This window comes from Gymnoscopelus microlampas, assembly GCF_963454915.1.
Source record: "Gymnoscopelus microlampas genome assembly, chromosome: 9".
Classification (NCBI taxonomy): domain Eukaryota; kingdom Metazoa; phylum Chordata; class Actinopteri; order Myctophiformes; family Myctophidae; genus Gymnoscopelus; species Gymnoscopelus microlampas.
Window position 1 is genome coordinate 23,968,076 of NC_139946.1, and position 26,581 is coordinate 23,994,656.

The 26,581-nt window shown below is 38.2% G+C and overlaps 1 long non-coding RNA gene across 1 annotated transcript; it reads left to right on the forward strand.

The window, feature by feature from the left end:
• The first annotated feature begins 10,362 nt into the window (after window positions 1–10,362).
• LOC311052567 lies at window positions 10,363–11,474 on the forward strand. Its single transcript, XR_014601524.1, has 4 exons — window positions 10,363–10,414; window positions 10,846–10,929; window positions 11,091–11,191; window positions 11,432–11,474. It is a non-coding gene; the product is annotated as an uncharacterized lncRNA (long non-coding RNA).
• The last annotated feature ends 15,107 nt before the right edge of the window (window positions 11,475–26,581 follow it).

Sequence of the window (26,581 nt, forward strand, 5' to 3'; positions counted from 1 at the left end):
ACACACACACACACACACACACACACACACACACACACACACACACACACACACACACACACACACAAAGACATGATACTGAATAAAATGAGACCTGTCATCAACCCCATGCTGAAGCCAAGTTGCCAACGCAGAACGGTTTCAGGCAGCAGAGTCAGCCAGATTGTAGCTGTGTACAGGATGCTGGAGGGTATAAAGCCAAGAATCTGACAGCTGACATAACGTTTATTCACATCAATGAAGCATGTGATTATAGTGTTTCTTCCAAAGGTTGTGCAACTGCAGGTAGCCCAAAATGTACTCAATATACCACTCTGTAGGCTATATAGGGGGCAGGGCAGGTGGTAATTATGATCAGAATCAGGGGTCGGGCAAGGGAATGAAAAAAAGAAGGAATCAAACAAGAGAGGATATCTACACTCCTTTTTTCTTTTTTTTAGTAGCCAATAGTTTTTTACCCCCTTTTTCTCCCCAATTTAGTCGTTATGCCAATTAATTCCACCCCACACACATTGCTGTGTTGTCACTGCTGTTGTATCCTACTGACTCACCTGCCAATGAGGAGCCCCCAGGAGGACGTAGGGCCTTCGTCCCACTCCTCCCGCCCAACACTCCCTGCTGACATCTGCTGCCCCAGCCCGTAGGAATACATGTAGTGACAAATATCACTATGTACCAGTATACTTTTCTCTCCACTGCTCAGGCATCTTCTCGCCTTCCAAGATTTTGTTGAACAGTCTAGTGAGGAACTCCTACTGCCGTCTCTCCTAAAAATGCCTTTTCATCATCCTTATAGCTGCCCTCTCTTCATCCGTTCCCAATCCCCTTAACTTTCTGGTTTGCTGGGATTCTGCTACAGGCTGGGGAGCAATATTCGGTTGCAGAGAAGACCAGGTGCAACATGTTGACCTCCACATAGACAAGGCCCCATGCCCCCCTGCGATCTTTGGTCCCCCCAAACAAAAAATCAGCTCTATCAATCTGTGAGAATGCCCGACTTGCGGCTGGAAACAGTAAATAGGCCTGGTGTAGGGTTTAACCCGAAGGTGTATTTATTCACCATTGAACATACAAAAAGGACAAGAACATCACATACAGCTCTTCTTCCACCACCCAGACTCTCATCAATTGACAAGTGGCCACATTTTATGCTCAGCTGAGCTAATGAGACAGCCTGGACCATACCACTATAAGGGTTGTATTCTAAATAAGAGCATACAATAAATAGATACAATAAATACATAAACCCACACTTAAAACTTAATGTATAACAAGTAAATATACATTCTTCACACTACTACAACATCCTTACAATTATAAATTATATCACAACCCCCCTCTGTCATTCTGACTTGGTCCAGCCCAATTACACTGGCCACAGAACCACTTGGTACATGTTAAGCTTTCAACCATGACTTAGCATTACCCTCTCTATACATTGCACTCATACATTGCACTTGCCCGCATGATAAGCATTCAATAATAAAATCATTTGCAAAATGCAACTGTGCAAACTGCTATAAAGTGCCAAACATCAGTAACAGAGGTCCTCTCTGTTACACAATCTCACGTCACATCATCAGACTGCAGATGATGGTTTTTGATGGGGGTGTACCTCTGCAAGAAAGAATAAAACTGCCTCAAAAGTGACACTAGGAAGTTGTTTGTAAACTGTTTCATCATGACCTCGAAATGGTATATTCCTTAATTGCTACCCCGCCTCAACACAATGCAGGTTCTCTCATTTTACGTTAATTTCCGTGAAACTTGCTGTCTCTATCTGCTGTACAACATTGCCTTGAGATAAACTTGCTTCGTAGCTGTCCCAGCAAATGTCACTGTCCTTGTGTAACTGGGAGGTTTTTGAAACATGAGACCCCATCTTGTTGAAACATGCTCTGCACCGTTCGCCAATTCTTGAATGAAACATTCACAATAAACTCCTCACTTACTTGACTATAGAAAGTTCAAGTTGTGTGTCTATCTGTGGCAGGCAGGCAGGCGGCCAGATTATGCCCTGATGTGCCTGACATCAGCACAAATTTAGTGATCCCATTCAACCCAGCAAGGTTATAAGAATTTGAATGAGACACATTCAACAATCAAAATATCTTTAAGATGGTGAAACTGTATACTGTAGATAAGTGAACAATAGCGTTGTTTGTAAATGTGCTCTTGTTTGTAACTGCTGGAGAATCTGTATACTGTAGATAAAATTGTTCTTAAAGGTGAGAGATTGGTATCTTCAGTACACCTGACGAAGGTCGCAGAGGCCGAAACGTAGTTATTTTTACCGCTTTAATAAATACATATTTTGGGAGCATTAAGATTGTGTGCTCTCTACAGTCTTCTGTTTAACACCATCACTTTGTTTCACTATTAAAAGGGACAGGAGATAACTGTCTCCCTTTGAAATCAGAGCTTTATGCCTTGAGTTTATGATCATGTCAAGTGTAAACTTTAGGTGGCAGATTTTGGAGTTGGTCCATAATTGATAATGGATCAGTAACTAACTTTGTGTTTGTGGGTTGTGCTATATGGCCTCGCCATGTAACAAAGGCTCACCAGAGATTTATATGTAAGTACACCACAACAGGGAGTTTATCCAACAAATAGTGTATCTAAAGAGAAGCAAACATACCCAAAGTGTAAAAAAAGAGCACAAAACAAAAGGGGTAGTAGATTAATAATTCAGCATTTCTGTCACAGTATATATTGTTTTTCTCTTTTACTGAGGATGCATAGTCTTGGGTCATTCTACAAATGACTAAATATTGCCATCTACAGGTGGAAAAAAACGTATTTTCAAGTTGGCGGACCAATATAGTTGTTTTTTTGCTAGAACTAAATGAGATAGGCTACTGAACACATTTTGGATTGTTTAGTTATTCATAGAAAAGTAAGAGAGATGCTGTGTAATAATTAGACAGTTTTTGTTTTTATTTGGTTTTTAGTACTAGCTTAACATTACAGAACCAGTTGGAAACATCAGATCATTTATCTGATTAATATTAACCACTTGACCCAACTGTCTAAATGCAGCTTAGAAAGCTCTCTCTTCCAATGAATCATGGCAGACCCTGATGGGACTGAGAAACTTCAGCCAGGTAAGGTCCAGTGGTGGACGGTAACTAAGTAGGCCTACATTGGATACATACACTTCACTGTTAAGTTGCCTTTTTTCTTTCTTTTCTTTTTTTTCTTTCAAAATGTACAAAATAAAGAATTTGGTCTGAAAAAATGTTTAAATAACAAAGAATTTGGTCTGAAGTAACGTGAAGTAGGCCCTACACGATTTGCACAGTAGGCTACATCATTATGAGACCTACAATTCCCCATTTCTTGAGTACTGTAGTAGGCTACATAGGTATGGGAGGGCTGTGGTCTGTGGACACAGAAACCCACCTACCAGTGACATCATCATAGGCAGTTTATTAGGCATATTAGGCATCATATTAGCTTGGATTCCCCATCGATGATCAGTCACTGGTAGGCAGGTTTCTGAACTGTCCACACGCAGCCCTCTTCTGAGACACACACAGACCGAGTAGCCAGAAATGGTACCATAAGGAGCATTATAGTGAGGACCAATACACCAATTATATGAAGATAGGTTGAAAATTGGTGACGTCGTCCTTTAAGTAATTCTAAAAGCATTTGCTTTTGAATAACACCTATCATCAGCTCCCAGTACAGAACAGAAAACAATTCACTCATTTACACAGACCCACTTCTCTAAACGAAAGACTGAATAGTATGGAAGTCCATGGTCCAAATAAATACTTAATATTTCATCATGATTTTTATTTATTTCATTGTGTTTTTTAGTTGAACCAATGGACTTCCATATAGAATAGCAGCATCTTTGTTAACAGTAAACTAGGTCTACTGTATCACAGAATCCTGTAGAGGGCAGTCACATATAATGTTCTTGGATATATGGATTTAGTACAAAACAAGAATAAATCAGAGATAAGATTCCTTGAAGCAACCATTTAAAGACAGTCTACTTTGGCTTTTCACAGAGGAATGCGGTATCAGTTTAAACATCCAGTTCACAGTCAAAGGTGTTGAAATCCCTGGTTGAGGTTAAGCAGACTTTGATTTACACCATACAGTATGCATGAACACAGTGCAATAAGGAACAAGGAATTCCTTCTTCAGTCAACTGTCAAGTTGCAGGCTACATAGACTACTGCTATAAGGTAAGAGGAAAGGTAACTGTTGCTATCATAGGCAAAGCTGCTGTCACATTACTGTACAATATTTCCCAAACCAGTATTAATGCAGGTGGCAAGGCAGAGGCTGTATTGGTTTACTATTATACAGATAGTTTAACCAATAGCATGTTGATAGTTGTATGGCATTGTTTTACTTATGTTGTCCTTGAGACAGGGTGAATTTATTTACGTGAGTAGGCTATGCATCTATGACAAAGGGCCATGAACATTTTTTCTTTTTTACCTTTTCCTGAATTGAATTGAAAGCCAACCAAATATGTTGTTATAATCAGAACCTTTTAATATTTATAATTGGTAAAGCAATGTTGAAATGTTGAAATGTCTCTTAAATGAGGATCCAAATTAAATGTCATTCAGCATAATTTGAGTAGCAAAATTAAATAAAAATCAATAGTGATTCATATTAGAGGTAAGTTGAACCATTGTCTGAATTGATTGAATTTGGTTCACTTCAGGCAAATCTTTAGCTAAATTATTCACATGGTTTTAGACATTGGCAAATCACCAACATGTACAGTATGATATATATTTTTAGACCTGGATACATTTGTTCTGACATAACACAATATCTGTACTTTGAAATGTAGAAAATGTACTTCGCCAAGACGCCAAACCTTCAATCAGCTGTGCAAAAGAGCCATTGGATTTGGACCTGTAACATCATGTTTTATTCTATGTATATACTTAAATATGTATATTCATATTATTTTTGTTTCCAGATGTATATCTTCTCAGGGGTCCTTGGCATTTCAATTACCCTTCACATCTTTACAAATGTGTTAGGTTACAATGACGGTAATTTCCCAGAGTCTTGTGCATCGATGTTGCCACAACATCTTGCTCCTGACAGCGGTATCTTATATGAACCTCAACCTCTCAGCAACAAACCACCCTATGAGATCACATACACAAAGAGAACCAACTTGGAAGAGCCGATTACAGGTACAGTATGCCAGACTGGGGGGGGGGGGGGGGGGGGGGCAGTTAAGTGACAATTTAAGGACTTTTAAGACATTTTTTAATAACAAAAAAAAAGAAGAAAAAGACAATTTTCACTGCATCAAAAGTAATCAACAAACTACGTATACTATATTAACTGGTCAAACATTGGCCAAATTTAAGAAAGAGGCAAACATTTTGAAAATAGCCGATATACAAGCCTTGTGGCGTTGTGAGCTTGTGAATCTGCTATTTTCACAATATTTATCTATGAAACAAAAACAAACTCAAACTCAAACTAAATGTAATGCCTCAACTCCTGCATTCCAAGTGCTTGTCAGGGTGGGGGGTCCCTAGTTCAAATATGATTATTTTGGGGGGTCACGGCCTGAAAAGGTTGAGAACCACTGCTGTATGCTACAGATCAACATATTCTCACTCCCAACTTGTCAAATATGGCCACTTGAACTGCCACGGCACCACTTTCCAACACCCCCGATGTCCTCTTGGTGTGTGGTGATATTCTGTATTTGATTGAGACACAACTAAAGTTATGAGGGAAAAACACAGAACGTGTTGGACTGATTTATTTCTTCTCACACACTTCTGCTTATTTGTTTTAAATGGATATTTAACGTAATTTGATTGTAAGTAACTGAATGTAACGAAAATAAATATGATATAAATATATTGTTCTACCGTGGCTAAATATGACACTGTGGTATTTAAATATAGTAGCCTACTACCATGGGCATCTAGGCCTAAATTATGACGCCTGGGATATACAGTATAATAGGCCTACTGTATTATACGTATATTTGCCATGAGACGGGCGTGTCATTGTATTTTCATTTCCAAAAACAAGCAAATTACATGTCAGATAACAATAGCTCTGTAGCTATATCCGCTGGCACCGCTGGTGTCCAAATATGATACCGCGGTATTTCTGTAGAAGTCGAAAATGGAGACGAATAGAGGACGAAGGAAACTAATTGGCACTTGACCAAGCGGCTGTATTTGACAGGTTGGGAGTGAGAATGTGTTGTACAGTAGTGGTCCTCCCCTTCTCTTTCTCAATACTACAGCTGATCTACAACTTATTACCTGTCTTATTGTCACGTGTTGTGAGCTCGTAAATCGGCTGTTTTCGCCGCACAATGTCGTACAATGACCGATAAGGGCTTAGGCTACTGTATCTGTCTATCTTCTTTTCCAGTGACTCTTAAAAGCAACTCAACCAATCGTTTCAAGGGGTTTATGTTAGAGGCTCGGGACCAAACGACAAACCTTCCTGTGGGGACATTCACTTTGTTGGATGATAAACTGACTCGTCTCCTGACGTGCAATAGATTGCCGGTAAGCATTTATATATATATATATATATATATATATATATATATATATATATATATATATATATATATATATATATATATTCATTGTTGATAGGAGCAAGAGTCATAGTTGTTTATGTCTTTTGTTTAGCTTTCATTCTCATTTATCCATTAGATTTTGTGATAAATTAACTTTACTTGAACAAAAGCCTGTGATTCTCAAATCTAGCCATGCATGGGGACCCATACTGCTGCTAGCTTTCTATTCTAATTGTATTTAGTACCTGGGTTCCCAAGGTTTAAACTCCCTTATTATGGCTCTTGAAAACCCTCAGTACTCGACAGTAGGTCCCCAGCTCCAGAGTTGAGACCACTGGCTTTAACCCCAGCTATAATTCTTGACACAAACATACAGAAGCTTTAAACATATGTACGTGTCTCTTAGGCTTCTACTGTTAGTAGTAATAACAACAGAAGGACGACATCCATTCATGTTAACTGGACTGGAACGGAACCAAACATCTTTTTAGGTTAGTGTTTTAAAGGATCTACACCATGAATTAAAACATATATATATATATTTAATATCATATTGTTTATGTCCCTCAAACGTTTTTCAAAAGGTTTGAGCCTAAATCAAGCCTCAGATATACTCATTCCAACTAACTTCTCTCTGGCTTATAAAGCACTTTCACCTGCAATATTGTCCTGTTTGGCACGGGGCGCTGTGCATGTTATCTCCTGGTTCTGTGTGGAAAAAGTAAAAAAAAAAAAAAAAAAAAAGATTATTATTATTTAATTTTTTTGGTTGGAACTTTGGTTGGAAAAACGGGACGAATTGTACCCTAACGTGACGTCACGTCAGGGTGCAAATCAGTTTGGCCTGTTTTGAGACCAATTTACAGAAAACCCCAGATTTCCTGTGAAAGCCTGACTGTTCAAACTGGGGTATTTTTGGGGATAGAAGAGAGGTAGGGGAGACCAAAAACACACAAAAAAGAAGAAAAAGTTCAAATTCATGGTGTAGTCCCTTTAATAATTATGTAGGCTTATAAATAGTACTATCAAATAATATAATGGTCTATTGACTTTTGCATACTTGTTAATTAACAGAATAGTGTAATAATGTGTAATGCATGCCATGTATGTTCTTTATTTGTTTTGCTTATGTACAGTGTATTTGAATAGCCAGAAAAGTGCTCTATGAATCTGTGTGTCATTATTATTATTATTATTATTATTATTATTGTGTTTCAGAGACACATTTCTTGAGGAATACGATATGTTTTGGAATCCAATTAGTGAAACTGTACAAGCTCCAACTACAACCACTACTACAAATTCCCCAACTACACAGACCACCACAACTCCAACTGCACAGACCACAACTACAACTACACAGACCACCACAACTACAACTACACAGACCACCACAACTACAACTACACAGACCACCACAAATACAACTACACAGACCACCACTACAACTACACATTATCATTGTTGATATGAGCAGGAGTCATAGTTGTTTACATCTTTAGCTTTCATTCTCAATTTTATATCCATTAGATTGTGTGATAATTAATTAACTTGAACACAAGCCAGTGATTCTCAAATCTAGCCATGGGGACCCATACTGTTGCTATCCTTCTATTCTAATTGTATTCAGTACGTAGCCTACGTTTAACGCTTTACATGGCCATTACACGGCCTTGCCCATGCACCTTACATCTCCGACCTGTTAGTCCCTCTCCCTGCCACTAGGTTGCTTAGGTCAATCATCCATCCAACAGCGAGTCTCAGATCCTCAAACACGCCTAAAAACTAAAGGTGATCAGGCATTCTCTGCTGCTGCCCCCAAACTCTGGAACAATCTTCCACCACACATCCAGTCCAGCCCCACTATTGAAAATATTAAATCAAACTTAAACACCAACTTTTTCTATGAGGGGTGTCTGTTTAGAGATTGTTTTTCTTTTTTTTTCCTTGAATCTGTCTGTTTGCTTTTGATTATCGTTTCTGTTCATTTGTTTGCTTCCATTAATGTGTTGTCTGTTTTTTGTATTTTTGGGTCTATACAGTGTCTCATTATGTTTTGAGCTCTCTCTGAACTCTGTAATATGTGTCATTGATGTTGTTTTCTCCTGACTGGAAAGCACTTTGGATCAACTCCTGTGGTTTTTAAGCGGGCTATACAAATAAAGGTGTCTTGACATAATGTGTCTCTTAGGCTTCTACTGTTAGTAATAAAAGCAACAGACCGAAGACATCCATTCATGTTAACTGGACTGGAACGGAACCAAACATCTTTTTTAGGTTTGTGTTTTAATAATTATGTAGGCTTGATAATAATAATAATAATAATAGCTCAGGCTTATATATAGTACTATCAAATAATGTAATGGTTTATTGACTTTTGCATACTTGTTAATTTAACAGAATAGTTTGCACTAGCTTTCATAATTTCTGCCAGATCACATTTAGTCTGAAAGTGATGGTTGTGCATGAAAATGTGTGCATGTTCTATGTATCTAGTACTGTATGTATGTATGTATGTACTGTATGTATGTATGTGTATGTATACTATGTATGTAAGTACTGTGTGTGTGTGTGTGTGTGTGTGTGTGTGTGTGTGTGTGTGTGTGTGTGTGTGTGTGTGTGTGTGTGTGTGTGTGTGTGTGCGTGCGTGCGTGCGTGCGTGCGTGCGTGCGTGCGTGCATGCGTGTGTGCGTGCGTGCGTGTATGTATGTATGTATGTTCAATATGTATGTGTAATGTATGTATGTTCTTCATTTGTTTTGTTTATGTACAGTGTATTTCAAGACCCAGAAAAGTGCTCCATAAATCTGTTTATCATCATTATTATTATTATTATTGTTGTGTTTCAGAGCCACATTTCTTGAGGAATTTGGTATATTTTGGAATCCCATCAATGAAACTGTACAAGCTCCAACTACAACCACTACTACAAGCGCCCCAACAACACAGGCAGCCACAACTACACAGACCACCATTACTCCAACTATACAGACCACCACAACTCCAACTACACAGACTGCCATAACTACAACTACACAGACCACCATTACTCCAACTATACAGACCACCACAACTCCAACTACACAGACTGCCACAACTACAACTACACAGACCACCATTACTCCAACTATACAGACCACCACAACTCCAACTACACAGACTGCCACAACTACAACTACACAGACCACCATTACTCCAACTATACAGACCACCACAACTCCAACTACACAGACTGCCACAACTACACAGACCACCATTACTCCAACTATACAGACCACCACAACTCCAACTACACAGACTGCCACAACTACACAGACCACCATTACTCCAACTATACAGACCACCACAACTACACAGACCACCATTACTCCAACTATACAGACCACCACAACTACAACTACACAGACTGCCACAACTACAACTACACAGACCGCCACCGCAACAAGCCCAACTCCAAAACCTATCATCTTGGTAACATAAATTCAGCAACATTTTGTGAATTAATTTATGGCCTACCACCATTTATTGCACTAACTTCTCTCTCTCTCTCTCTCTCTCTCTCTCTCTCTCTCTCTCTCTCTCTCTCTCTCTCTCTCTCTCTTTGTTTATATTCAGTCCTTTCTTCGGCTAGGCTTAGCATTCTTGATTGGAAGGAAATGTTTCTACACACTACCTTGGGTAAGCTTTTTTGAAACATATAACTTCAATAATTAACTTCAACCACGACTTAATTAGACATACAAATTGGTTCTAAAATATATGCCTTAACATTGTTCACAAGTTCAACCTCCCCTTTCTTATTATCTACAGATAGACACAGAATTCATGCTTGATGGCTATCCTTACCTTCGTCTAAATTGGGTGAGGTTGAGAAATTAAAAATTACACATTTATGCACCCTTTACATCTTAAAGCTGCACTATGTAACTGTCCTCTTCTAACTCAGGTCTCCTGCGCAAGTGCTGACATTTTTACCATTGAGCTAATAGACCCTGCCTGCTTGCTCGGGATGAATTGAATCTTGACCTTCAGGTCAAACTTTGTGTCAAACCAGAAACGGGATTGTGTCAAAGGTCATGTCTCACCTAGACACAGGATCTATATGTCTCAATAGAAGAGCAGGGAGACAAAATACCAATTGTATAAGTTATATTGCATTAACATACTCTACCATACAGTTTGGATAGAATTACATTTTATTCCTTTAAAAAAAAAAGAGTTACATAGTGCCGCTTTCAGTGTGCTATGTGGGTTTGTGAATGAAGAAAATAATAATACTTACATTTTTGTAGGTGTGTGTAACCTTTTGTTGGATGCTGACTCTGATAGCTGAGATCATTGCCTTGATCATGTTTTTTCTGTTGGAAACCAGAAATGTGAGTGAATAATCTACAGCATCTGAATATGTACTGAGATTATTTGGACAACAAAACTGTAATTTACCCTGTGTGTGTGTGTGTGTGTGTGTGTGTGTGTGTGTGTGTGTGTGTGTGTGTGTGTGTGTGTGTGTGTGTGTGTGTGTGTGCGTGTGTTGCAGGTCACTCTCATTGCTCTCGTTTGTGTGGCGATTGTTGTTACTGTAGTGAAGTTGATATCAAGTTGTATCATCCTACCGCTCATTGGACCGAGTCATGAACTGTAAGTTTCTGCTGAATCAATAGAGACAGACAGACAGACAGACAGACATGGAGACATATTATATACAAAAACAAATCAGACAGATCCGTCTTGATCACATGACTATAGAGATACTGTGTACCGATTTGCGTGATGTATGGATAAAATCTGTAGGAGTAATATTTAAAAAAAATGTTTGCCTTCGGCCTGGCGGAGACAACTACTGTATCTGCACAAATGTTCTTTTTTGTTCTTTTTAAGGAAGGACATCTATCTTCGGGCTGACCAAGTGGTTTCCTTCATCCATGAGATTTTTAGCAGTAAGGAAATCCAACCATTTTTTATCTCATTGAAATGACCGGAATGTATTGCTCAGAGTGGAGCATTTGGGCACAGTCTTGGGGTAAATTTAGACTCTTAGGGGTTAATCTTTACATAAAGTTAAATTAATACTCAGGATCTCGCTGTGTATCATATCATGTTTCATAATGTTAACTGTCACTTATAGAAAATAATACCTGACTGACTCAAACACAGTTGCTGCCATCTTCGTGGGTTCGAGGGAGATAGAGGATTGTGCCCGGCAGAATAATACAACAGCCCTCTTGCTTCTGAAAGTGATGGGCGGCTATACGACTTGGAGGTTCCTGTTTTACATGTTAGTCTTTATTAGCCATATCAACAGAAAGAACAGGCTGTGCAAGAAAGGTGAATTTAGTATTTTTTGTTTTTGTTTTAAATACTATACATGTTTGTGCAGTGATTGGTTAAATAAATAGCAGAATAAACTCTTTATCATTATCATTATTTAGCCACTTTTTCAGTTGCAGGAAGTTTACAAATGAGTGACGTAAGGAAGGGTGGAAACATAAAAGTGAGAATCTACACTCTACATCAGGGGTTCCCAAACTGTGGTGCGTGCACCCCTTGTGGTGCGCGAGCGCCCACCAGGGGGTGCGTGACCTGAAAAGCCTATGGCGGTTCTATGGTGTTATTTTACTAATAAACAGGGGGGGGGGGGGGGTGCGTCATCTAGGTCAGGAGGTAGCAAGGGGTGCACAGCTAAATAAGTTTGGGAACCGCTGCTCTACATTAATGATGACATACTCTTGTAATAAGAATATTTAAATCATGGCAAGATAATGCATTACTATTACATTAACACTAATAATAATAATAAGTGCTTTTCACTTCTGTTATTACTTCTGAATTCAAGGTGGTGCCCAGTGGAGGAACAACAGGTCAGAACGCCTAACATTCATTCACATGGATCAATATATTTGTTTCTTCTCAAGAAATCATTGCAAGCTTTCCGTAATTAATTACAAAAAAAAAACATTTGGAGACCCCATGCAATGAAGTTTCTTTCAACATTTAAATTCTCAGTTTTTTGATATTTTGAAGCTGAACAGAGATGTAGACTAGAAAAGGTGCTTCTCGGAGCACAGGTCTCCGCCAGGTCAGGTAGGTTAGTGTGGGCCAGCAATGTTAGGAGATCGGACGGATGCGTCTTGATCACTTGACTAAAGAGATAATATGTACCGATTTGCGTGATGTTTGGACAACATTTGTAGGAGTAATATAAAATACATGTTTTTCCAAAATCGGCCTCCTGGTGGCGTTATAATAGGGCAATGTTGAAAGGGTGGCAGTCGTTCCTCAACGTAGTGCGAATGTGCATGCAAAGTTTCACCGCAATCAGATGCTGCATTCATAATTTGTGGCATTTTGTTAAAAACAGGCCACTCCAGCAAACTTCAGATGTCAATAGTAGCCAATCAGGATGGAATATGAAAAATCAAATAGATCCGTCTTGATCACATGACTATAGAGATCATGTGTACCGATTTGCGTGAAATTTTGATAAAATATCCAAAAATTAGTTTTACATAAATTGGCCTCCTTGTGGCAGATGTAAAAAAATGCAGGGCAAAGGTTTTTCCTGGGCCTCTAGGGAGTGCGCATACAAAGTTTTACACAGATCGGTGCAGTTATAGGTAAAAAAACAAATTGGCCTGTTATAGCGCTACCATGAGGCTGATGCAAGTTGCTCACAGAGATGGGCGAAAATACATTGAAAAAAATACTGGGTCAAACAATTTATCAAAATATAAATACAGGTCAGAGAAATGTATTTGAGATGCAAATACGTATTTTGAAAATACAAAATACGTATTTTGTATTTTGAAAATACACAAAATACATTTCATAAAAAAATTATGAAATGATTATTTATTTAATATATTGATTGCCAAATATTAAATCAATTGCCTGTCAGAATTTCTAAGAATAAATTGACCATACAAGCAGAGTGTTTTTGATGGTGTTGGCTTTGGAGCATGCAGCCTAAATGTTTACCATGTGTGTGAGAGCGCATGCCAGAGTTACCGTTATCATCAAAAACTAGACAATAACTATGGCATGAGACTGAATGCACAGCTGCCTCTACATCTGTACTTCAAAGCCTGCAAAACCGCTCTGCCAGCCTAATAATAATAATAAATATAGCTGCAAGCAGCGATAATACGGGGCCAGTGAATAGAGAGAGAGAGAGAGAGACATGGAAACGGAATAGATTGAAGAGAGAGAGAGTGACATGGAAACAATAGATTGATGAGAGAGAGAGATGGAAACATAATGGTTTGATTGGACATCTCAACCTACTGCCATTAACAGGATTCGAACTCTCAACCTTCAGACTAATAGGCTGCAACACTACCTATAGTGCTATAGCTTTGTCCAGGCTGATATTGTCTGTTGAAGATCATAAACTCTTGCCTTCTTTCATGAACCAAGCCCCTGTTTCACTAACACTAAGATCACTCGTTCACAAACCATTTACCAATGAAGAAATTGTACATCTCCTCAGAACCAAAACTAGTGAAAGTAGCCGATCTACAAGCTCACAAACCATGAGAAGTTGTGAGATTGTAGATCAGCTATTTTCAGAATGAAGTATGTCATACGTTGAAAAAACGTACTCTCAAATAAGCATTTCAGGTTATCTTTACCATTTGCATATGTATTCATTGATACAGTCATGTTGTTTGCAATTCAACTTAAATTAAGTCTGCATCAAGTGAGGCTTGAACTGGCAACCTTGAGATTGTGAGGCATTCATTTAAGGGAGACACCATTGGCCCAACAGACAAGTAACTGTGAAAAAGGAGATCACACAGATGATACAGTTTCACGCAAATAGCTGAAAAAATCCTGGGTTTAAGTGTTTTTCAAACTGTTCAAAATTGCGGACAATCTAAGGGCGGCACTTACTGGTCAAAGCGATAGATGTGTTCCTCATAAGTCAAGGCACATGTGTAAGCAAGTTTCACGACTTTCGGCCAAACGAGGCATGACTTATGCCTGTTTAAAGTCTGCCTTTTCAAAAAATTGCTATAGCGCCCCCTTTTGGCCAATTGGAGTAAGATTGGTTTCAGTGATATTTGGAATGACCCTGTACATTTCTGCAAAGTTTCAAAGAAATGTGAGTCTGCATGTATGTTTTAGGCACAGATGAATAATTTTCATAAAACTGTAATAGTTAAAATCTATCTCCTCCTGGGATTTTTGAGCAATCTGCACGAAACGTTTAACACTTGAACTTTGGACCTCTGCATACAAAAATTTCCAACGGATTTTCCATAAGTGAAAAAATGCAGAAGTTAGGAGCCAATGACTGTTTTTCATATAATTCAAAATGGTGGGCGATCTAAAGGTCAGAGGTCAAAAGTCAGACCACGAAAGTTGTCGGGCATGAAGAGACGCATGTGTGTATCGAAGTTTCATGGTTGTAGGTCAAACAGGGCATGAGTTGTACCTGGTCAAAGTTGGCACTTTCAATTCAGTGCTATAGCGCCACCCTTTGACGAATGAGTGTGAGAATTATTTCTTGGTAGTTTTTCATGAGCATCTACCATATGGCCGAGTTTCGTAAAAAGCGTATGCACAGTTAAGCCAGAACTGGCAAAAACAAGTATTTTTCAAACTGCTCAAAATTGCGGAAAATCTAAGGGCGGAGCTTAATGGTCAAATCGATACGTGTGTTCCTCATGAGTCAAGGCACATGTGTAAGCAAGTTTCACGACTTTCGGCCAAACGAGGCATGACTTATGCCTGTTTAAAGTCTGCCTTTTAAAAAAATTGCTATAGCGCCCCCTTTTGGCCAATTGGAGTAAGATTGGTTTCAGTGATATTTGGAATGACCCTCTACATTTCTGCAAAGTTTCAAAGAAATGTGAGTCTGCATGTATGTTTTAGGCACAGATGAATAATTTTCATAAAACTGTAATAGTTAAAATCTATCTCCTCCTGGGATTTTTGAGCAATCTGCACGAAACGTTTCACACTTGAACTTTGGACCACTTTCTACAAAAAATTCCAACGGATTTTCCATAAGTGAAAAAATGCAGAAGTTAGGAGCCAATGACTGTTTTTCATATAATTCAAAATGGTGGGAGATCTAAAGGTCAGAGGTCAAAAGTCAGAGTGTGAAAGTTGTTCAGCATGAGGAGACGCATATGTGTATCCAAGTTTCATGGCTGTAGGTCAAACAGGGCATGAGTTGTACCTGTTCAAAGTTGGCATTTTTCAATTGAGTGCTATAGCGCCACCTTTTGACAAATGAATGTGAGAATTATTTCTTGATCGTTTTTCATGACCATCTACCATATGGCTGAGTTTCGTAAAAAGCGACTACACGGTTCAGCCAGAACTGCGAAAAGTGGCAGAAGAAGTGACAGAATAATGCGAATAACAATACGTGTCCAGAGCAGAGCTCTGGCCCCGTAAATATAGCTGCAAGCAGCGATAATACGGGGCCAGTGAATAGAGAGAGAGAGAGAGACATGGAAACGGAATAGATTGAAGAGAGAGAGAGTGACATGGAAACAATAGATTGATGAGAGAGAGATGGAAACATAATGGTTTGATTGGACATCTCAACCTACTGCCATTAACAGGATTCGAACTCTTAACCTTCAGACTAATAGGCTGCAACACTACCTATAGTGCTATAGCTTTGTCCAGGCTGATATTGTCTGTTGAAGATCATAAACTCTCGCCTTCTTTCATGAACCAAGCCCCTGTTTCACTAACACTAAGATCACTCGTTCACAAACCATTTACCAATGAAGAAATTGTACATCTCCTCAGAACCAAAACTAGTGAAAGTAGCCGATCTACAAGCTCACAAACCATGAGAAGTTGTGAGATTGTAGATCAGCTATTTTCAGAATGAAGTATGTCATACGTTGAAAAAACGTACTCTCAAATAAGCATTTCAGGTTATCTTTACCATTTGCATATGTATTCATTGATACAGTCATGTTGTTTGCAATTCAACTTAAATTAAGTCTGCATCAAGTGAGGCTTGAACTGGCAACCTTGAGATTGTGAGGCATTCATTTAAGGGAGACACCATTGGCCCAACAGACAAGTAACTGTGAAAAAGGAGATCACACAGATGATACAGTTTCACGCAAATAGCTGAAAAAATCCTGGGTTTAAGTGTTTTTCAAACTGTTCAAAATTGCGGACAATCTAAGGGCGGCACTTACTGGTCAAAGCGATAGATGTGTTCCTCATAAGTCAAGGCACATGTGTAAGCAAGTTTCACGACTTTCGGCCAAACGAGGCATGACTTATGCCTGTTTAAAGTCTGCCTTTTCAAAAAATTGCTATAGCGCCCCCTTTTGGCCAATTGGAGTAAGATTGGTTTCAGTGATATTTGGAATGACCCTGTACATTTCTGCAAAGTTTCAAAGAAATGTGAGTCTGCATGTATGTTTTAGGCACAGATGAATAATTTTCATAAAACTGTAATAGTTAAAATCTATCTCCTCCTGGGATTTTTGAGCAATCTGCACGAAACGTTTAACACTTGAACTTTGGACCTCTGCATACAAAAATTTCCAACGGATTTTCCATAAGTGAAAAAATGCAGAAGTTAGGAGCCAATGACTGTTTTTCATATAATTCAAAATGGTGGGCGATCTAAAGGTCAGAGGTCAAAAGTCAGACCACGAAAGTTGTCGGGCATGAAGAGACGCATGTGTGTATCGAAGTTTCATGGTTGTAGGTCAAACAGGGCATGAGTTGTACCTGGTCAAAGTTGGCACTTTCAATTCAGTGCTATAGCGCCACCCTTTGACGAATGAGTGTGAGAATTATTTCTTGGTAGTTTTTCATGAGCATCTACCATATGGCCGAGTTTCGTAAAAAGCGTATGCACAGTTAAGCCAGAACTGGCAAAAACAAGTATTTTTCAAACTGCTCAAAATTGCGGAAAATCTAAGGGCGGAGCTTAATGGTCAAATCGATACGTGTGTTCCTCATGAGTCAAGGCACATGTGTAAGCAAGTTTCACGACTTTCGGCCAAACGAGGCATGACTTATGCCTGTTTAAAGTCTGCCTTTTAAAAAAATTGCTATAGCGCCCCCTTTTGGCCAATTGGAGTAAGATTGGTTTCAGTGATATTTGGAATGACCCTCTACATTTCTGCAAAGTTTCAAAGAAATGTGAGTCTGCATGTATGTTTTAGGCACAGATGAATAATTTTCATAAAACTGTAATAGTTAAAATCTATCTCCTCCTGGGATTTTTGAGCAATCTGCACGAAACGTTTCACACTTGAACTTTGGACCACTTTCTACAAAAAATTCCAACGGATTTTCCATAAGTGAAAAAATGCAGAAGTTAGGAGCCAATGACTGTTTTTCATATAATTCAAAATGGTGGGAGATCTAAAGGTCAGAGGTCAAAAGTCAGAGTGTGAAAGTTGTTCAGCATGAGGAGACGCATATGTGTATCCAAGTTTCATGGCTGTAGGTCAAACAGGGCATGAGTTGTACCTGTTCAAAGTTGGCATTTTTCAATTGAGTGCTATAGCGCCACCTTTTGACAAATGAATGTGAGAATTATTTCTTGATCGTTTTTCATGACCATCTACCATATGGCTGAGTTTCGTAAAAAGCGACTACACGGTTCAGCCAGAACTGCGAAAAGTGGCAGAAGAAGTGACAGAATAATGCGAATAACAATACGTGTCCAGAGCAGAGCTCTGGCCCCGTAAATATAGCTGCAAGCAGCGATAATACGGGGCCAGTGAATAGAGAGAGAGAGAGAGACATGGAAACGGAATAGATTGAAGAGAGAGAGAGTGACATGGAAACAATAGATTGATGAGAGAGAGATGGAAACATAATGGTTTGATTGGACATCTCAACCTACTGCCATTAACAGGATTCGAACTCTTAACCTTCAGACTAATAGGCTGCAACACTACCTATAGTGCTATAGCTTTGTCCAGGCTGATATTGTCTGTTGAAGATCATAAACTCTCGCCTTCTTTCATGAACCAAGCCCCTGTTTCACTAACACTAAGATCACTTGTTCACAAACCATTTACCAATGAAGAAATTGTACATCACCTCAGAACCAAAACTAGTGAAAATAGCCGATCTACAAGCTCACAAACCATGAAAAGTTGTGAGATTGTAGATCAACTATTTTCAGAATGAAGTATGTCATACGTTGAAAAAACGTACTCTCAAATAAGCATTTCAGGCTATCTTTACCATTTGCACATGTATTCATTGATACAGTCATGTTGTTTGCAATTCAACTTTAATTAAGTCTGCATCAAGTGAGGCTTGAACTGGCGACTTCGAGATTGTGAGGCATTCATTTAAGGGAGACGCCATTGGCCCAACAGGCAAGTAACTGTGAAAAAGGAGATCACACAGATGATACAGTTTCACGCAAATAGCTGAAAAATCCTGGGTTTAAGTGTTTTTCAAACTGCTCAAAATTGCGGACAATCTAAGGGCGGAGCTTACTGGTCAAAGCGATAGATGTGTTCCTCATGAGTCAAGGCACATGTGTCCAACAGGCGAATATTCTTTTCAGCCCAACCCAGCTGAGGTGGTCATATATAGGACGCAGGGGGGCAATCCCAGGTGAAAAACCTCACCCATTAACATCTCAACCTATTGCCATTGACAGGAATCAAACTCTCGACCTTTGGATTCACAGGCTGAGACACTACCTATAGGGCTATAGCTTTGTCCAGGCTGAGGTCATCTGTTGAAGATAAAAGTGAACCAGTGAAAGCAGCCGATCTACAAGCTCAGAAACATGTTGCTATCTGAAAAGTTTTGAGATTGTAGATCGGTTATTTTCACAATGAAGTTTGTCATACATTAAAAAAACATACTCTCTCCAAGAAGCATTTCATCATTACCTTTAACAGTTGCACATGTATTCAATGATACAGTCATGTTGTTTGCAATTCAACTTAAATTAAGTCTGCATCAAGTGAGGCTTGAACTGGCGACCCCGAGATTGTGAGGCCTTCATTTAAGGGAGACGCCATTGGCCCAACAGATAAGTAACTGTGAAAAAGGAGATCACACAGATGATACAGTTTCACACAAATAGCTGAAAAATCCTGGGTTTAAGTGTTTTTCAAACTGCTCAAAATTGCGGACAATCTAAGGGCGGAGCTTACTGGTCAAAGCGATAGATGTGTTCCTCATGAGTCAAGGCACATGTGTAAGCAAGTTTCACGGCTTTCGGCCAAACAAGGCATGACTTATGCCTGTTTAAAGTATGCCTTTTCAAAAAATTGCTATAGCGCCCCCTTTTGGCCAATTGGAGTCAGATTGGTTTCAGTGATATTTGGAATGACCCTGTACATTTCTGCCAAGTTTCAAAGAAATGTGAGTCTGCATGAATGTTTTAGGCACAGATGAATAATTTTCATAAAACTGTAATAGTTAAAATCTATCTCCTCCTGGGATTTTTGAGCAATCTGCACGAAACATTTTACACATGAACTTTGGACCACTGCCTACAAAAATTTCCAACGGATTTTCCATAAGTGAAAAAATGCAGAAGTTAGGAGCCAATGACTGTTTTTCATATAATTCAAAATGGTGGGCGATCTAAAGGTCAGAGGTCAAAAGTCAGACCACGAAAGTTGTCGGGCATGAAGAGACGCATGTGTGTATCGAAGTTTCATGGTTGTAGGTCAAACAGGGCATGAGTTGTACCTGTTCAAAGTTGGCACTTTCAATTGAGTGCTATAGCGCCACCCTTTGACGAATGAGTGTGAGAATTATTTCTTGGTAGTTTTTCATGAGCATCTACCATATGGCCGAGTTTCGTAAAAAGCGTATGCACGGTTAAGCCAGAACTGGCAAAAACAAGTATTTTTCAAACTGCTCAAAATTGCGGAAAATCTAAGGGCGGAGCTTAATGGTCAAATCGATACGTGTGTTCCTCATGAGTCAAGGCACATGTGTAAGCAAGTTTCACGACTTTCGGCCAAACGAGGCATGACTTATGCCTGTTTAAAGTCTGCCTTTTCAAAAAATTGCTATAGCGCCCCCTTTTGGCCAATTGGAGTAAGATTGGTTTCAGTGATATTTGGAATGACCCTCTACATTTCTGCAAAGTTTCAAAGAAAATTGAGTCTGCATGTATGTTTTAGGCACAGATGAATAATTTTCATAAAACTGTAATAGTTAAAATCTATCTCCTCCTGGGATTTTTGAGCAATCTGCACGAAACGTTTCACACTTGAACTTTGGACCACTTTCTACAAAAATTTCCAACGGATTTTCCATAAGTGAAAAAATGCAGAAGTTAGGAGCCAATGACTGCTTTTCATATAATTCAAAATGGTGGGAGATCTAAAGGTCAGAGGTCAAAAGTCAGAGTGTGAAAGTTGTTCAGCATGAGGAGACGCATATGTGTATCCAAGTTTCATGGCTGTAGGTCAAACAGGGCATGAGTTGTACCTGTTCAAAGTTGGCATTTTTCAATTGAGTGCTATAGCGCCACCTTTTGACAAATGAGTGTGAGAATTATTTCTTGATCGTTTTTCATGACCATCTACCATATGGCCGAGTTTCGTAAAAAGCGACTGCAAGGTTCAGCCAGAACTGCGAAAAGTGGCAGAAGAAGAAGTGACAGAATAATGCGAATAACAATACGTGTCCAGAGCAGAGCTCTGGCCCCGTAATAATAATAATGATTAGGAGAAATTCTAAGCAAATCAAAGTGCTATAACTGTATCAAACATCCACCACCACCAAATGACATTGAAAAAAGTGGCAATTATCTTTGAACTGCATGCTGTATATACATAGCATCACAAATAATATTAGGCTTGTCTGACCATTTATGTGTTATGCAGTAATTTACAAAAGTAAACTATCTATAATGCATAAGAAAACCAAACCTTGTGGCTGTGTTTGTCATATCCATGGACATGGTGAATAAACAAAGCTGCACTGCACAGATGCCACAACTTGAACTTTATTTAGTAATCAATTCACATCAAGTCAAAAACTGAAACTGACTCCACTATGCTGGCTTCAGTGGCTTGTAGGGGTCAGGTTTGTCAAAAATAAATAAAAACTTGGCATGGACATATATTCCAGAAGCACATAGGGCCTAGCCCTAAATTCCTGAAGGGTGCCACTTATTATGGACTTTTTAGAAGTGCACAGCTGACACTCAGCCTCTACCTTTCCAGTTTCAGTGTTATGCTTAACGATTTTATAATATTTCCCATCAAGCATTGCACGGTTAGACTTTGGTAGTATGACTGTGCCTGTGGCCTCTTCTGGTTCTGGTGGTGTGGCAGATGGGCCAACCCGGCAAAGTTCTGGTCCTTCACTGTCACTCATCTTTGACTTCTACCTCAAGAAAAATGTAGAAAGAGATTGATTGATTAGGCTTACCAGTTGCAAATTTAAACCAACATAAAAAAGTTAAGTTAAAGTTAAGTAAACAAGAGACTACAGACTAAAATGTATAGATTATCAATTAATTGCCATTTATAATTTAACCGATTTAAAATGTGAACAGCGTGACATTACTACAACAAAAAAGCACTTTATTAAACAGGCTTAAAAAATGAAGTGTGATTTCTCAAACAGTACAAAGGATAACTTTGATTTTACTTGGATAAACTCATAAAAGTGGTGACTCATCTAAAATGTAAATGGTGTGTCTAGTTTAAAGTATGAAGGACCAGGACTGCTAGGTGGCTTTTTAATGAGATTAATTACAGCCAGGTGTGTTTTGTGAGACTGAACAGGGCAAACAAAACGCCAAAAATAAAATCATACACCCACTGTTGAAATAGTGCAGCACCTGCAACATTTAGGCTCTACACAGTAGTACCAACATATTTTAAATTGTGGTCGTTTGGTGTGCCCTGTTCACATGTTTCCACCTGTTCTGCCTGTCCAGAGTCAGACATACCCAGCTACAGCTTCCCTTCACCTTCCACTACTACTATGGTAACATCAATACTAATATTTAAATGTGTCCTGTTGTAAGCTTGCCATAGCATGCAATATCTAATAATCATGTTTAGATTAATACATACCGGTTATCTCTGGGGAATTGTCCACGAGGATTCATTTAGTTGATGCAACTTGGAGGTCTGATGTGGACTCTGTTTGTCTCAACTCAAGGCCCGCCCTACTATGCCTCTCATTTGTGGTTCAATTTCAGGGTAAGCCAATCAGAGGCGGAGTAAAAGTGACATCACACATTTCTCCTACAGTTTAAACCTGTGTAATGTTTAAAACGTGTCAATTTGTGGGGGGGAAAATAAAAGTATTTTATGTATTTCAAATACAGAAAATACATACTACATTTGAAAGTATTTCATTTTTTCCATCCCAGCCAAATACAAATTACAAAATACAAAAAAGTATTTCAAATACATGGATTTCAAATACTGCCCATCTCTGCTCCTGCAAACTTTGAAAGCCATTCTAGCCAATCAGAAAAATCTGAAAGACCTGTTTCGTTTATTGACTATAGAGCTACTGTGTACCGATTTGCGTGTTGTTTGGACAAAATCTTTAGGCCCATGTGAAAGATTTGGGGCAGAGGTTCTGAATTGGCACCACAGACAGAATGGCGAAGACAATAAGTAAACAACAGTGCATGGCAGATGTGTAGGACTACATGCATGAACCTAATTTTATCTGCTATACTTAGTGGTATAATCTGAGAAAATTACCGAAAAGAATATTTTCGGTAATTTTACTGTTTTACTTTTGCAGTAAATATTTAAATAGATAATATAGTTATTAAATGCTGTGACAGGGCCTTGTGTTGAAACATTGTCACTTCATGACTGGCTTTGTTACACAAATAATTTACCAGACATTTTGTTCCACTCTAATTGGGTTAGGATTAGAATTATACTGTACTGTATATACGTGTAACAACCATAAGAATGTATCTAAATGATTTTTGGATTGTCACATTTTTTTTGGTCTTACTTTAGGATGTAAATGATTGAAAACTACATCTGTTTTAGTCTTTAATACACACATCAAGAGCACAATCTAATCTAAATACACTGCAGGCAGTGATTGATCAATAACAGAATAAACATTTTCTGTTGCAGGAAGCTTACAAACATGTGATGGATGGAAGGAGGTGAGAATGTGCACACTTTATATTCATGACTTAATGCCTTACCCAGTTGTGAGTAGGGATGTCTGATTTTATCGGCCTCCCGATATTATCGGCCGATATTAGCATAAAAATTGATATCGGGAAAATATCGGTATCGGTTTTTGAAAAAAAAAAAAATTTTTTTTTTTTTTTTTTTTTTTTTTTTGCTTTATAAATAAGTTACAGGAGTTCTTACTGTATATGGTGTGTGTGATATGAAATTTGAGCTTACCCTAATCACAATAATCCCCGCGTATATCGGTATCGGTTGATATCGGTATCGGTAATTAAGAGTTGGACAATATCGGTATATCGGTTATCGGTAAAAAAGCCAATATCGGACAACCCTAGTTGTGAGCATAATTAAATAACCGCAAGAAGTATCAATTCAATATAACAGATCATGCATTATGACAGTAATGTAATAAACATGCCTTTTTCACTACTGTCTGAATTCCAGATGGCACGAAGGCGCAGCAAAAGAGCCAGGACAGTCAATGCTGCCGTCTCTTTTATCTTCTACCTTGGAAACATTTGTTTTGTTGTGACTCTTATTGTCTTATTGTATCGCATAAATGAATTTATCCCGTAAATAGTAAATTAGGGGTACCACACTTACATGACACACGCAACATAAATTATTGGGGTATTATACAGTAACATGATGATATACATCTTGACTGAAAGTTACAGTAGTGGATACCATTTCCTTATACATAGCAATCATCATTGTTGAGTTGTACTCACTGGCTGTCTTCCACTCTATTCAAGGGTTTTGGGGAGAAGGGTCAATAATACTTTGTATTGCTGCATGATCAAATAGATATCTAAGACTGCTTGTAAATCCTTTACAAGCAACCCTCTCTAGTATCATGGAAAAGTGCTTTATAAATAAAGTTTATAAACTCAGATTCCACTACAAGAAAACAAAGATTAAAGTATCGTTCGTCTCTTATATATTGTCATTGTGAGCTCAATATCGTGTATCGTATTCTATTGTGAAATTAACCCTTCCATTGTGTTAGGGTCATTTTTTACCCGTTTTCAAGTTTAAATAGGTTAAAAGTACCCTTTACATTTCTTTATTGGAACAAGGCTTCATGATATCCTCAGAAACAGCTTTTAATGCAACAAAATTAATTACCACCATTTTAGTTCATTCTGATGGTCTCTACAAAAAAAAGTGACATCTGTGGTGTTGAGGGTCAAATTTGACCCGGCAGAGAAGTGTTGCTCAATTCCCCCCAAATTGTCAATATTCAATGTTTACATGTTTGAGAGTAAGAGAAACTTGTCCTCAAATTGCATTTGCTATTAGGAGTAAAATAAAGTTTGGATTTATGAAAAATAAATAACTTTTTACCTTCTATGGTATAAGGGTAAATTTTGACCCTTAACACCACAGATGTTACTATTTTTAATAATATTAACACATTTTAAAGTTAAAAAACTAAAACAAGTGTGTTCTAATATTTATATTCTAGAGTCTATTAGCTAGATAACATCATTATCCATTGTCTTCATTATAGGAAATGTAATGAGTGAATTGTAACATTTTTATAATTGAAAACGAGATATATTGAAAGATGAAACCCTAACCCTAACACAAAATAATATTTTAAAAAGTGTTTACCCTGGATATGAATGCATAACAAGTCAGCTATGGGGTGGGAGAAAAAAATAAAGAATTATTTTTTGAGTATTTTGAGTTAAATCACGGGTCAAATTTGACCCGCTAATACCAAAAGTGTATGCAGGTTTCTAACACAATGCAAGGGTTAATGTATCATGATTCGTGACACCCTTAATGTAAATGTGATCGTTCATATTTGTGTTATTATGGAACCAGTGATTTTAGCACTGGTTATCATTAAGCACTTTGTTGTTGCAGAGTGCTTACAAAAAAAATAGACTGCATGTGCCTTTTTGTTCTTTAACCACTTGAACCCTAGCATCCCTTTTCTGGGGTGTACATTTGGCAAAAACAGCCAATCTACAAGCTTAAAATGCATCGCAGCGTGATGCGTTGTTAGCATGTAGATCAGCTTTTTTCAGCGAAGAGATATATATAGCCATTGGGAATCCGGTCAACTATGTATAGGGCCCATGGGAACTAAGTATAGGGTTTAAGTGGCTAAACATCTATTTTAATTGATGGCTTATATAATTGTAATTTACAGTCATTTACAGCCACTTTACAATAATGAAATTGGCTTGTTATTTCTTACATACAGTAATGTCACCAAATAGGCCAGCTTAAGGTGGTTTATTCTTTGTCAGCTGTTCATTTCCTGGGGATGTGTTGCATAGTGTTGAGGTCAATAAGGAAGTGAGCAATCTTACCAACAAGAACTGCCATGAAATCTTCAACACTTCATGTGACAAAGTCAACATTTATTTTGACTTGAAGCTGAACTCTGAAATACTTTACTTGCCTGAAATGGGAGTTAAATATCTTCATGTGCCAAGCACCACCAGTCAGTAGACCAGGAATGTTAGCAGCATTACATCACACAGTCAAATGTGCCTACGAAAAACAAGGAATATCATTACAAAATGATGCCATCAGTTTATCATCAATGCGTATATGTTAATATAAAAAAGTATTCAATCAATCAATCAATCAATCAATCAATCAACCAAAGAATCAACACATGATGTGTCTTGATTTCCATATTTCTTTAATTGTAGTGCTGAAAGCTTTGTATCAACTTTCTTTGCATGACAAACTCTAGAAGCAGATAATGTGCTTATTGAAGGGAAAGCAATTCAAAATAAAAACCAATAGACCCCAATAAAGCATTATAACTAATCTATGCTTTATACATACATCTCTGATGGTCTATACATCAGTTGGACTGTTGATCTAATCATGTGGTCAATGTTTACTGAGCCTGGGGTATTAGTTAATTGTGGTATCG